Source organism: Sminthopsis crassicaudata, chromosome 4, assembly GCF_048593235.1.
Source record: "Sminthopsis crassicaudata isolate SCR6 chromosome 4, ASM4859323v1, whole genome shotgun sequence".
In the NCBI taxonomy this organism is placed as follows: Eukaryota; Metazoa; Chordata; class Mammalia; order Dasyuromorphia; family Dasyuridae; genus Sminthopsis; species Sminthopsis crassicaudata.
In genome coordinates, this window is record NC_133620.1 from 64,347,269 (window position 1) to 64,362,269 (window position 15,001).

General features: G+C 36.0%; 1 protein-coding gene across 1 annotated transcript in view; it reads left to right on the forward strand.

The window, feature by feature from the left end:
- The window catches only part of PAPPA2 (pappalysin 2), a 559,101-nt gene that overhangs the window by 83,653 nt on the left and 460,447 nt on the right, over positions 1–15,001 (forward strand). The window lies entirely within an intron of this gene.

Below are 15,001 nucleotides of genomic sequence, written 5' to 3' on the forward strand. Positions count from 1 at the left end.
AGATAATTATAATTAAAGTGGCAATTAATGGTACTGTCAGGGAATCCTAAATTTACTCTAGAAATTTACAGACAATTTACTCAAAATTAGTTCTACATAGACCCTTGTAGTAAGACAACAGTTTAATGAAAACCTTTGTTAACATGCATATATCTAGTAAATAAAAACTATTAATAAAAAAATTTAAAAATAATAAAAAAAACAAAACCTTTGTTAAGCCCAAAATTGTTGCTAATTATGTGAGTTGCAAAAATCACTGAACTTCCCTTAACCTCAGTTTCCTATAAGATAAGGATAACAACAGCAGCAGCAGCAACAACAACAACAACAACAACACCTTGCTCTCCTAGCTGGGTCTGTTATGCTCAAATGAGATAATGCATGTATATGGTTTTGCCAAATATCACTCAGTGGTGATAAATGTAACTGGTCAGTAGGAGAAATGCTGATTCTTAATGCAATCTCTAAAAACTTTAACAAATCAATAGCCCATTCTTTTTTAATTTCTAAATTATAATTTAGATTTGATGTAAATCTAAATTACAAATTATTTAGATAAATTATCTAAATGAGTATAATACTATTTGACCTGGTTATATCAAAAGATTTTTGTGGGAAAAAGTATAAACCATTAAACAGTATAGGAATAGGATTTGCAATTATTATCATTATTGGATTGCTAGGTGCCTAGGTGGCACAGTGGATAGTATTCTGGGCCTAGAGTCAGGGAAGACTCATCTTTTGTATTCAAATCTGGACTCAGACACTTACTGGCTATGTGACCCTGGGCAAGTCACTTAACCCTGTTTGACTCAGTTTCCTCATCTCTAAAATGAGCTAGAGAAGAAAAATGGCAAGCCAGTCTAGTATCTGTGCCAAGAAAACTGTCTAATGGGGTCACAGAGAGTCAGATATAACTGAAATGATAAACAACCACAAAAACAAAATTCTTATTTTGGAAGTACTTAATTCACTGTGTTAACCAGAATTGCAATTGCAAAGCAACCTAAAATATGTCTGAATCAAATAGCCCAAAATATGCCCTCAAGTCAACTTTGTCATTCATGACATGTAAATGAAACAATAACTCATTAAGACAAATATAGTTGAGAGGGAAACTATAGCCATTTATTTTTATGTTCCTGAAAGAGACTATGTGTTGAATTTTTGTACTTTCTAAATTTAAGTGTCTTAGCTTCAGGTTCCGTCATTTTCCCTTAATTATGCCTTTGGAATGAATATAGTTATAATTACAATTAACATGTACATAGTTATGATTTATTGCCCAATGCTTTATTTTATTTCTGCATGACCCCACTAGATTCACCTTTTTAAGGGTGAATATTTTGCTACAGATGAATAGCTGTGGATGAGTAGAGGATGAGTAGAAATTGAAGACCCCAGAGAACATCTATCTCATCCAATGTCCCTTTTCTTTAGATAAGAGAAGTATGGCCCAGAGAGATAAAATCACTCATCCAAGGTCATTTTGTGGCAAAGAGAACACATTCTATTTCTGCCTCATGTTCCAGAATCATAGACTCTCAGAGTTGGAAGAGACCTCAGGCACCCTTTTAAAATATCTCAGACAAATGACTAATCTTTGAGGAACTGGTGCAATACAAGGTAGTAGATTTTGTGTGGGGCTAGCTTCAGACCCCAACTCTGTGACTTGTTCCCATTTATCTTTAGGCAAGTCATTTAACCTTTTCACCCAAGTTTCCATATCTGTAATCTTAAATGATTGGCTCTGATGACTCCTAAGTTCATTCTAGCCCCATGACTTTCAGGGATGGGGGTGGTTCCACTGCCTAAACTTAAATATTTTATTTATCTTTATACCATTCTCATGGTGTTAAAATGCTATGTAGCGCCTAAATTGAGCTATAAGAAAACCTCTTTGGTGTTGAGTAATTAAAATTGTGTCTAAATTTGTGGGATCCCATTTTGGGATTTATCTTGGCACAGGTACTAGGGTGGTTTGCCATTTCTTTCTCCAGCCCATTTTACAAATGAGGAAATAGAGGCCCAGAGTTACATAGCCAATAAATGAGGGAGGCTGAATGTGAAATCATGAAGATGCATAAGCACACTATCCACTGTGCCTTGTTGCTGCCCTCTGAGCCCCTTCTCTCCATGAAAGAGAGCTAAATGAGAAATTGATCTGAGAGAAAGATCTGGGGAAGCCACCCAATTCAAATTTCATAGATTTTCAAAAGAACAATGATAAACCTAAAATTCAGATCAAAAGATATATAAAGATGTGGAGGACAAGTCATTGTTAATCAGAGAAATGCAAATTAAGACAATTTGAGATACCACTACACACCTGTCAGATTAGCTAGAATGACAGTGAAAGATAATGCAGAATGTTGGAGGGGATGTGGGAAAACTGGGACACTGATACATTGTTGGTGGAATTGCGAATACATCCAGCCATTCTGTAGAGAAATTTGGAACTATGATCAAAAAGTTATCTATCAAACTGTGCATATCCTTTGATCCAGCAGTGTTCCTACTGGGCTTATATCCCAAAGAGATTTTAAAGAAGGGAAAGGGACCTGCATGTGCAAGAATGTTTCTGGCAGCCCTTTTTGTAGTGTCAGAAACCAGAAACTGAGTGGATGCCCATAAATTGGAGAATGGCTGAATAAACTGTGGGTATGAATGTTATGGAATATTATTGTTCTGTAAGAAATGACCAGTAGGATGATTTCAAAAAGGCCTGGAGAGACTTATAGGAACTGATGCTGAGTGAAATGAGCAGGACTAGGAGATCTTTATATACCTCAACAACAATACTATATGATGATCAATTCTGATGGACTTGGACATTTTCAACAATGAGATGAACAAATCAGTTCTAATAGAGCAGTAATGAATTGAACCAGCTATACCCAGAGAAAGAACTCTGGGAGACAACTACGAACCCTACATAGAATTCCCGATCCCACTTTCTTTGTCCGTCTGCATTTTTTATTTCCTTCACAGGCTAATTGTACACTATTTCAAAGTCTGATTCTTTTTGTACAGCAAAATAACTGTATGGACATGTATACATATATTGTATTTAACTTATACCTTAACATATTTAACATATATTGGTCAACCTGCCATCTGGGGGAGGGGGTGGGAGGAAGGAGGGGAAAAGTTGGAACAAAAGGTTTTGAAATTGTCAATGCTGAAAAATTATCTATGCATATATCTTATAAATAAAAATCTATAATAAAAAATAAATAAATAAATAAATAAAAAGACCTGGAGGAACTATAAGTGAAAATTCTGGTTTGAAATGGGAAGGAGAATTGCTAATAAAAATAAACAAACATTTGTCTCCTTAATTCATATAGTTTTCATGTAATTTATACCCTACAGATTTTGTCCCTAGATCTGGAGAGCTAGATTCAAATTCTGCTTCAAGTGCGTATTAGCTGTATGATCAGAAACAAGTCACTTTAATCTCTATGAGCCTCAGTTTTCAGTTTCCTAATCAGTACAATGGGATGGATAATACTTGGATTCCAAAACCTTAGAGATATTTGAAGAAAAGGCTTTGCTTTAAGTGGTATAGAAATGTGATTTATTATTCAATACCTTGCCCACAAAATGACAAGAACCAGCACTTCTGTGGGGCGGTAATGAAATGTTTTCTTGTTATAGGTGAGTCATTTCTAATTCAGACTGGATCTGAATTTAGATGGCTGACTCACTGTTCTAAGGAAAATTAATTCTACCAGAAGGGAAGCTATGATAAGAAAGGGGAGGGGACTAGGGCTTAAAGAAAAGAAAGACTTTAGACCTGGGTTATGGGCTTATTTAGAAATTTCTAACCAATCTAAATATGCCCCATCAATTAGAATAGTGGAAAGAGTACTGGACACAGAATCAAAGGTCCTATCTTTATAACCTAACTAACATTTGTAACTCTGACAAAAACACTTAATTCTCTGGGTTTCAGTTCCCTCATCTGAAAAATGAAGAGGTTGGAGTGAATATCTTCTGGGTCTAAATCTATGGTGATCCAGTGATTTCCTGGATTTCAAATCATTAAACATGTACTTTAATTCTGATAGACGTGGCCCTCTTCAACAATGAGATGAACCAAATCAGTTCCAATAGAGCAGTAATGAACTGAACCAGCTACACCCAGGGAAAGAACTCTGGGAGATGACTAAGAACCACTACATAGAATTCCCAGTCCCTCTATTTTTGTCTGCCTACATTTTTTTACTTCCTTCACAGGCTAATTGTACGCTGTTTCAAAGTCCGATTCTTTCTGTACAGCAAAACAACTGTTTGGACATGTATACATATATTGTATTTAACTTATATTAACATATATTGGTCAACCTGCCATTTGGGGGAGGGGGTGGGAGGAAGGAGGGGAAAAGTTGGAACAAAAGGTTTTGTAATTGTCAATGCTGGAAAATTACCTATGCATAAAATTTTTGTAAAAAATAAATAAATAAAAAATAAAATAAAATTTTAATTAAAAAAAAAAAAAGAATTTTCCAGGGGTGGGGGGGAAACATGTACTAAGTACTTACTATATGCAAAACTAGTAAAAAAAATTGGTGCTCAAAATCTTCTGGACCAGAATTTATCAGAGATTTCAAGTTGAGGGACTTTACAAATCATCTACTTCATCACTCTCATTATACAGATAATAAGAGTTAACATTTATAGAGCATCTACTATGGGCAGCTAAGTAGTACTATCCTGCTTTGACTGCCAAGTCTGGAGTCTTTTTGAGTTCAAACCTGACCTCAGTCACTTAATTATTAATTGAGTAAGTCACTTACCTCTGCCTCAGTTTCCTCATCTGTAAAATGATTTGGAAGAGGAAATGCAAATCACTTTAGTATCTTTGCCAAAAAACAAACAAACAAACAAAAAAAAAAACCAAACCCAAATGTGATCACTATTAGAAACAACTGAAATAACTCAACAATTATGTGCCCTGTAGGCCCTATGCTAAGTGCTTTACAAATGTTATCTTATTTGATCTTCACAACAATATTATGAGATAGATGCTTTTATTATCCCCATTTTATAGATGAGAAAACTGTAACAAAACAGTATGGGTGAATTTGAATTCAGGTCTTCCTGATTCCCTCTTCAGCATTCTATCCACTTTGCTCCTTAGCTGCCCCTATTTCTATTTAGGAGGAAGAAAAGAGAAGAGACCTATTGGTGCAGATTAAGAGTAAAAAGTCCAACAGGTCAGAAAACCTCAGAAGGTAAGCAGATTTTTAAGTTTCTGCTTCTTTGATCACCAGTTGGGTCACTCACTCCTGCACTTCTCTCTGACTGTGACTCCTGGGAGTCTTCTCTCCATGGTTTGTGTAATTTTCATCTCATCATCAGCTTTTCTTTTCCTCTTACACTAATCTACTCACTACGATTATTGGTGATGACTCTCCAAGGTTTGACCCCAGGGCCTTTAGTATAGCTCACAGTCTGTAATATATACATTCCTAGTGTAACATATACAACAACCTAGTGGGTTGTTGATAAATTTAATCTTAGTAGATTGAATCACATATTAAATGCTTTAGGAAGCATTCAGCTGTTTTTCAGTCAGGTCTGATTCTCTGGGATTTCATTTGGGATTTCCCTGACAGAGATACTGGAGTGATTTGCTATTTCCTTCTCATTTTACAGATGAGAAAACTGAGACAGAGTTAAGTGACTTGCCCAGGATCACACTGGGCAAGTGTCTGAGGTTGGATTTGAATTCAGGAAGATGAGTTTTCTTGACACCAGGCTCAGCATTCTATTCACTATTCGTAATTTTAAAAATCTACCATTAGATGCAAATAGGTATTTATATCTGTTTATATGTATATATGTAAAATTATTCTATATGTACTTTTATTATTCAGTTCTTTCTCTGAGTGCAGAAAGCATTTTCTTCATATGTCCTTTATTTTTAATTTGTGTATTTATAATAGTCAAAATAACTTGGCAGGGGGAGAGAGGGCAGAAAAAAATTTAAATAATAACTTTGTGGTATGTTTGGAGGGAATAGCAAGTTGTACATGATAGATTTGCATTCTAACGTGCAATCACATTTTTTATTGTACTGGGTTATGGAAATTTTTGTCTTGTTCCATGAATTGAAAATAAAATAAAATAAAAAAGTCTACATCCAATCTTTCCATGAAGCTAAGAACCAACTATTGGTGATGAAAATGCTTCTTGTTTCCTATGAAGTTGGGACATGGCAGAAAGAGCACAAGGACAAGGAAGAAGTCCCCAACCTAATGTTAATCTCATACTTTGAACAAGTTACTAAAGATCTCAGGGTCTTAGTTCTTTCATCCATAAAATGATTGGGTTGGGCTAGATAGATAGTTAGGTAGACATTTGGAAAGAATTCCCTATTGGATGGGTAGCCAGAGAACCTAAGAAAGATTAGGAAGAAAAGAAAAAAAAAAACGGATAGCAAATAGGATGTCTTTATTAGAATGGAATAGGAAATAACCAAACAAACCCAACAATGGGTCAAGAACAAGTAATAGTAAAGAACTTTCAAACTGTGACTTCACAAATTTATGATTGATTTAATTCAACAAACATTTATGAAGTTCCAGTTATGAGTAGGATAGGTTGATGAATACAAATAAATATAAAAATAAATGCAAAAAAATAGACACAAAGATGACACAGTCCTCATCCATAAGGGGTTAATCTAATGGAGGGGGATTACACAGATGAGTATGTGTAACACAAAATAGATTGTGATAAGATCAAAGAAGAGGTAGTGAGAAAATGCTGTCAGAAAGATCTCCCTGAAGAAGGGAGATCACTTTGAGCTGGAGGGATCATAGAGGAGGTGACTCCTGATATGGGAAACTAAGAAGGAAGATAAGGATTTCAACAAACTAGGGGAGGAGGAAAGTGGAGTTCAGAACTCCAGAATTTAAGTGGTTCACCCACTTCCCATTTCCTGGGAAATGGGAACATTAACAGTTGGGTGGAAATGGGGGAGATGGCACTTGGGGCACTTAAAGGAGGCACCACAAAAGCAGAATAAAAGACATTGTGTGTGTGTGTGTGTGTGTGTGTGTGTGTGTGTGTGTGCATGTATTGTGGTATAATATAACAGTAAGCATAAAGAAGGTCATTCCTAAATTTTCTGCCTGTAAAGTCATGGCAGTTGTTTTGACTAACCTGAAAAGGTTGCTTCAGTAAATATATTTTATTTCTTTAAAGGCTATTTTTATTAGATTAAAACATCTCTGCATTATAATATGGCAAGGTAGAGTTTGTAATTCTTTGTGCCTCCCTAAAAAAATTAGGGTCAAAAAATTCCCCAAAGACTTAGGCTAATCAGAAGCAAGATAACTAAAAGGGGGAGCCAAGCTTGTTATAATAACATTGGGCCAAATTCTCTTGCCTATAATCTTTTTGTAGACATCACTTTCCTTGTATAGCATTTGAAATACTGCTTGTGTTTTGAATCACAATAAACTTCTTAACCCCAACACAAACACAATTATTTAGACATAAATCTTGGATACTAATTGCTGAATAACCTTTGCTACATGGAAGCATTACTTCATGAACCCAGATTATAAGCCAATGGAGGTCAGGCCTCTGCTTTCATATTCCATTGTTAGTCCAAAAATATCAAGTCATCCTGACCTATCATTTAATTTATACTAGATTTAAAAAGTCTTGACATTTGAAGCAGTCTAAACTGACCTGACAAAATCACTTTGTCTCTCTTAATCTTTGGATTCACCATTTTCTGACTTTACCTATACAAATTTATTATGAAGACTTTGTATTATAATGAAAAACAAGCTGGAGTGAGGGACAAGTTTGAGAAGGAATATATAACACCTATTTTTGGCAGGTGTTGTTCTAAATACCTTTTTATAAAGAGCAATCTATTTGATTCTCTATGTGGCCTTGGGAGATAGGTGCTATTATTATCTCTATTTTTCAACTCAGGAAACTGAGGCAGAGGTAAGTTCATTAAGCTTAATTGATATTAATATTAATATTAATTAAGCATCTGTGGCTAGATAGAGGGAACTCCTAGGTGAAGAAATATGTACCTTCCCTGAAATTTGTAGTTTTAGAAAGTTGCTGAGAGCACTTAAAGTGCCCAGTCATATAACCAATATATGTCAGAGGAGGAAGTTGATCTCAGATTTTCCTCATATGAATATACACAGAAACATTGTTTATACACACATATTTCAGAGATATCGTAGGTTTGGTTCCAGATCACCACAATGATCTTTAATAATTAATGCTTATTGTGACCCTGGGCAAGTAATTTAACCTTGGTTTGCCTTAGTTTGTTGAGCTGTAAAATGGGAATAATAATAATACCTACCTCCTAGGATTGTTGTAAGGATAAGAAAAGATAATCATAATGTATTTAGCACAATGCCTGGCACACAATAGGAGCTAAGTAAATACTTGTTTCCTTTCTTCCTAATTATTGCATTATCTGACGGGCTTTCTTCAGCCATTTGCGTCTTTCCTTCCCCCCATGCCTTCCCTGACACGCTTTCAGAGGTTCCATTCATTCTCACAGCTCCTTTATTATTTCTGCTGTGAATGACATTTCGGAAGAGAGGAAGGACAGTGCTATTAGCAATAAATCAATAGTTACTAATGAGACCTTATGGCAGGTCTTGTCTCTGTAAACACTTCTCATGCTCTGTCCCATGGTCCCATGCTGCACCTTGCAAAAGTAAGTCATTGGTAGTCAGAAAGATGTGAGACAGAGGGGAAAAGGATCCATGCAATCCCATTTCCACCCCTGGACAAACAGCTCATTGTTTATAACTTAGTGAGTATATCATATACATTACTCTAGGTCTCCATTAAGGGGTGGGATGATTGACAAAAATTTCCACCAACCATCTGCTGTCCTCTTTACTCAAAACATTTTCAGAACTGGAAACTGAGGTACAAGCTTTAAAGAGTTGAACAAAAGTTTTGTAGAATGAGAGATTTTATGGGACTACCTTTATATTATACAATACTTCACTCTGCACAATATGCTAATATATTTGCATATAGGTTTCCATTTAAATGATAAATTAATGATCATCAATGGAAAAATCAAATATATACAAAAACCAAGCAGAATATTACACAAAATGTTTACCATGTAACAAAGTAGAACCACATGAACTAAGGAATATGCAAAAAAATTCTTTAGTTCAATTTTCTCCTTGTGAATCCTGTCTGAAATTCCACTATCTCCTGGTTCTGGCTCTTTTGATTCAAGTGTCAGTATCCATTCATTTATCAAAGTTAACCAGTACATGCTTTCAGCAGCTTTGTTGCCAATAACCTTTTGGGCCTACAAGTAGGTTTGCTGTCCCTATCTTAGCTCATTGTGCCTGGACAGATACCTCTGAACATTTTTCTGTGGGTGCCTCTGTTGTGCGTATGTGTCTGTATTTGGTGAGCAGCATGTTCTTTCAATAATAAATGAGAACACACTGCTCTCAGTTTGAAATGTTTACACCCTTTTGCAATATATTTAGAAATAAGAAGGCCAGGTTAAATAGGGATATATGTAAGTTTAAATGGACAGGGATAAACTTGCAAATCAAAGATGAGAGAAATTGACTGAAAAAACCATCCATTTAGAACAATGCATCTACATGTGTCAAAATGCCAATATCTGCGAATGAGAGACAAAATGTAGTGGGGGAAAAATCTAATAACTTTTCTTCTCTAAAGAACTGGAAAAGGAAAGGAAAACTTTATTTTCCTTCTGAATCTTGCTATTTTCCCTAGGTCTTCTGCTTTTCATAGCAAATATTACAATAACTACTTTTGGTGAGACATATAGAGACAAATCTTATTGTCATATTGTTAAAGAGTAGGAAACATTGCTTTAGACAGAGAAATCCAGGATAAGAAAATGGAAGTCCTTGGGAGCATAGCTAGCATTTTCATCATTTGAAAACATCCAAGATAGTGAACTGACCATTCATACTTTGGTACCTCCTGCTTCTTTGTTTAAAAAGGACAGAGCGATGCTTCATTTTCTGTATGGTACATAGATATAGTGCTGGGCCCGAACTTAGGGAGATTCTTGCCAAGGATGACTCTTGGAGATTTCTGTTTGTCTCAGTTTCCTCAATTGTAAAATTAAGGTAAAAATAGTGAAGATCAAGTAAGGTAAGATTTATAAGATGCTAGCATAGTACCTGGAAAATAGTGAGCACTACATAAATGTTAGCTTGTTCTTAGCTGAAGAAGCATGTAGTTCAATCTGCATCATCCAGCAGACCATCACTTCTAACATGCTCCCACTACCATTTATCTCCAGTCTTTCCCAGCTTCTCTACTGGCTGCTTCTCTACTGTCTACAGATATGCCTGTGTCTTACTCATATTAAAAACAATCCTCCCTTGCTCTGTCCATCCCCACTAGCTATTATCCTATATCCCTCCTCCTCTTTGTGGCTATAATCCTTAAGAGGGCCATCTATAATTGATGTCTCTATTTCCTCTGCTCTCACTCCTATAACTCTTGACAGTCAGCCTTCTGACCTCATCACTGAACTGAAACTGCTCTCTTCAAAATTACCAGTGAGCTCCTAATTGCCAAGTCTAATGGCTTTTTAAAAAATTCTCATTTATCTTGACCTCTCTTTTACCTTTGACACTGCCAATCATCCTCTTCTCTACATTCTATTCTCTTTAGGATTCTGTGAAACTCTTCTCTCCTGGTTCTTCTTCTATCTGGCTGATCACTACTTTTTATTCTTTGCTGCATTTTTATCCAGTTCTTGCCCAGGAAAAAGGGTGTCTCATAGAGTTCTGTCTTAGTCTGTCTTCTCTTTCTCTTATTCCTTTATACTGTTTCACTTGCTGATATCATCAGCCCCCATCTTTCAATCATCTTTTTGCTCATGATTCCCAAATCTGCTTACCTAGCTTCAAGTTCTATGTTGATTTTCATTCTCATATCCAACTGCTCATTGGACATCTCAAACTGGATGCCCCCATAGGCATCTTCATTTTAATAAGTTCCAAACAAAATCCATATTCCTCCCCCTGCCCCTTTAAGTACATCACAATCCTTTCAGTCCCCTAAACTCACAATCTCAGGATTTTCCTCAGCTCCTCATTCTCTCTAATATCTCTCCTTCCTTGCCAACAATAACCAAAATGTTGACTAATTTTTCCCTACCTTTATAATATCTTTTATAATACTTCTTCCTTTTTTTTTTGACATTATCATCACCCTATTTAAATCCCTTATCACTTCATGCCTGGAATATTGCAAAAGCCAACTGATGATGTCCCTGAATCAAATATTTTCCGATCCTTATTCTGCCTACAAATTGGTCTTCTTGAAGTAAAAGTCTTTCCACATTACTCTATTACTCCAGAAACTCCAGCGTTTTCCTTCTTTTCTCTAGTGTTAAATATAAAATCTTCTGTTGGGTATTCAAAGTCCTTCATAACCTGGGCTCTCCTACCTTTCCAATCTTCTCATACCATAGATTCTTTTATATGCTGTGCAATCCAGTGACCATGGACATTCTTCCTATTCCTCACACAAAACATTCCATCTCTTGACTCAGAGTATTTCTATTGGCTGTCTTCTATGTCTGGATTTTCTTCTTTTCTGCCTCCTGATTTCCTTGGAATCTTTTAAATATTAGATAAAATTTCTCTTTCTACAAGAAACCTTGTTAAGTCTTGTTTATACAGAGTAATTTTTATGTTCTCTACCCCACATTAAAATATGAGCTCCTTGAGATCCGGGATTGTCTTTTGCCTCTTTTTGTATTCTTAGTGCTTAATAATATGTAAGCAATTCATTCTCCACATATTACCTTTTTTCAATTAAACAAATATATATATACCCTTCTATCTTTCACATGATATCTGAGTTTCTTTTTCAAAGTATCTACTAACTTCTAATGCTTTCATCAAGAATGGTTGGAAATCTTCTATTCCATTGAAATTCATTTTTCCTCTTGTAGAATTATATTTTCCCCATCCTGGATATTCTTAGCTGCAAACATTTATTTTTTTTTCTTTTATTTTATAATATCATGTTCCAAGATCTCCTCTCCTTTGTATGGCAGCTATTATTAATCTTGTGTGATCCTCCTTGTTTCTTGAACACTTTTTTTGGTGGTGCATATTGTGTTTTTTTTTAAAACCTGGAAGCTCTGTATTTTGATATTCCTGGAATTTTTCATTTTCATGTTCTTTTTTCTTTCTACAAGTGACAGTGGATTCTCTCTATTTTCACTTTGCCCTCTAGTTCTCAAGAGTTCTGGAAATCTTTCATTTGAAATTTCCTGAAATGTGGCATCTACACTGTTTTTTTTCTGATCAAGGAAGGCATCAGGTAAGTGATAAAGTGGGTTGAAGGTGGGACTTAAGAGTCAGAAAGATTTGAGTTTGAAACTTACCTTAGATACTTATTAGCTATATAGTACTAGACAAGATTCTTCATCTTTCTGTATCTCAGTTTCCTCAATGGAGTTAATAACAGCAATAATCTTACTGGGTTGTTAAGAGGAGCAAATGAGTTACTATTTATAAAACTCTATTAAATCTTAAAGAGCTATATAAATGCTAGCTATTATTAGCTATTGATCATGGTTTCCAGATAGTCTGATAATTTTCAGGCTGTTTCTTTTTATGTGGTTTTCCTCTTCTTTGTCTTCAGGAACCACTCTGGCTATATTTTGCCTAGGACTTATCTCTCATAGCTGGACGCAGGTCACTGGCACATTGCTGTACTTGTCAGGTATGTCCTCAAAGTTTCCTTGGCTTAGTTTAGACTAGGCTTTGACTCTATTTGGCTCAGAATACTGAGCTGAACTTGACCCATTTGCCATGAGCCTGTTCTCTCTCAATTTGGGCTCCTTAAACCAAATACTTGGAGAAGATCAGGGCTGGGCTTGGGTATTTTTGGCTCAGTTGAGGCTGGGCTGGATTTGCCCAGAATGTCTAAGACTTCATAAAGGTCCACTATGAAAAAAAATCAGTGTGATAGGAGAACTTGAGGAAGATCTTTCTGTGCTTTTAGTATTAGCAATGTTAGTAAGAACCATGTTTTGCTTAGGTTTATGTTCTGCCTTTCTCTGTGAGAATTTGGACAAGTCATCCTTTCTGAACATCAATTTCCTCACCTTTAAGACAAAACATATGGACCACATGGGTTTTTTCTACTTCTAGAACTAATATCTTAGTGTAACATTGCTTAGGGTTTTATAATTTTTCCAAGTGAGATCCTTACAGCAGTGTAGTGAATGAGAAATGATCACAGATTCTATTTCACTTACAATTTGGCTTTAATTCAACTTGCCTTCAGTTGTAATTATGACATTGGATTAGAGCACACTTTTAGCCCTGGATGAGGTCAAGCATGATGTCTGTTATGTGGCAAGTGCTTACAGAGCATCTGGAAAATTGAATTGAATTGTTTATAGTCACACAGCAATCTAGGAACAGGGACAGGACTCGATCTCAGGTCCCCAAGGTGGCAATTTAATGATTAAGTTGTGGTCTGTTAATAGGCATTTTTTCCACTGTGTGCTGGATCTGGATAGATTGCTCACACCATAGAGAGTGACTCATCAGTAAAACAGACTAAATGTACCTGTTGCATAAAGTCAGTATTATGACTATGATTTTGATCTGTTTTCAGCTTGCTTTGGAAATTTCTCCTTGTGGATTATATATAATGATAGGATATGAAGCTAGAAGTCATCAAATCCAAATCCTCACATTTTACAGAAGAGAAAACTGAGATTCAAAAGGGGAGAGTGAATTTTCTTAGTGTCACACAGGTGGTAAATAGTAGAACTGGGATTCCAAATCAGGTCCTCTGACTGAATCTTTCCACTCTAACATAATGGCTATTTAATATTCAGATGGTGAAGTGGGCAAGATAGGATCTGAAGAGTTCCAACTCTCCCTATTATTTTCAAAGAAGCTAAGTCAGGCATTTTCATAGCTATGGAGGCAACTCAGGCTAACCCTTACCTTGCAGTTTGCAATTTTCTCCTTTCAGAACTGCATGCTGCAGGGTCTTGGGGGAAGTGGCTGACATTTCAAGTTCACAATCTTTCTGATGGTTCCATCAATAGTCATAGATCTGGGCTTGGGTGTGAAGATCTACTGAGATCTGATTCTTGAACATCTACTGGGGAATAACAATTCTGTGGATAGTGGGGATATATTTCCTGAGCTGGAGGAAGCCCCTTGTCACCACCTGGTGGTGATCAGGGCACCACCTTAGCCTTTGCCATCCTGATTTCTTTCTTTCTTTCTTTTCTTTTCTTTTTTTTTTTTTTTTTTTTTTTGTGATTGCTGCTTTTCTGGGAGATCTTAAAGACAGTTATTACCAAAGCATGTGGAAGTTATTTTTATTATTTAAACAAAGAAAATGTTCATTGCCTAGAGAGTAGTATTTTTTTGTTCTTAGACTTCTTGGTCACCCTTTTTACTTCCACCAAATTTCCATATTTAAAGGGATTCTTTCCAAATTTTCCCCTGAGACAAAAAGGGTTTTTCAAATGAAATATTCTTTTTCTTACTAAAAGGGGGAACAGTCATGGCATTTCCCCCTTCCCTTCTCCTCTCCCAACCCTCCCTCCTTTTGTCTAGTGGCTGGATTAATTAGGCAATGAGCTGGAATGGCAGGTGGGGGGAGAAGAGCATGAATATTAATTAGTCAAGATCCCAAACAGAAGCCTTTTAATTATATTAAAAAGCACCGGCCTGCAGGCAGTGACTTAGTTCCTGCTGTAAATCTGTCGACAGGCCATTACCCCAGCAATGTCAATGCCTTTTAATGAATGAATATATACATTTCAAGAGGAAGAGAGAGAGGGGAAAATGCTTTCATGTTTATAAATATTAAAAAGAAAGCAATCTATGCTGGGAGACATCCATGACAGCTTCTAGAGAGCTAGAGGTGTTTGAGAAAGGCAGAAGAAAGTTTCACTAGACCTCCCATCCCAGTCTGTGAATGAGAGGCC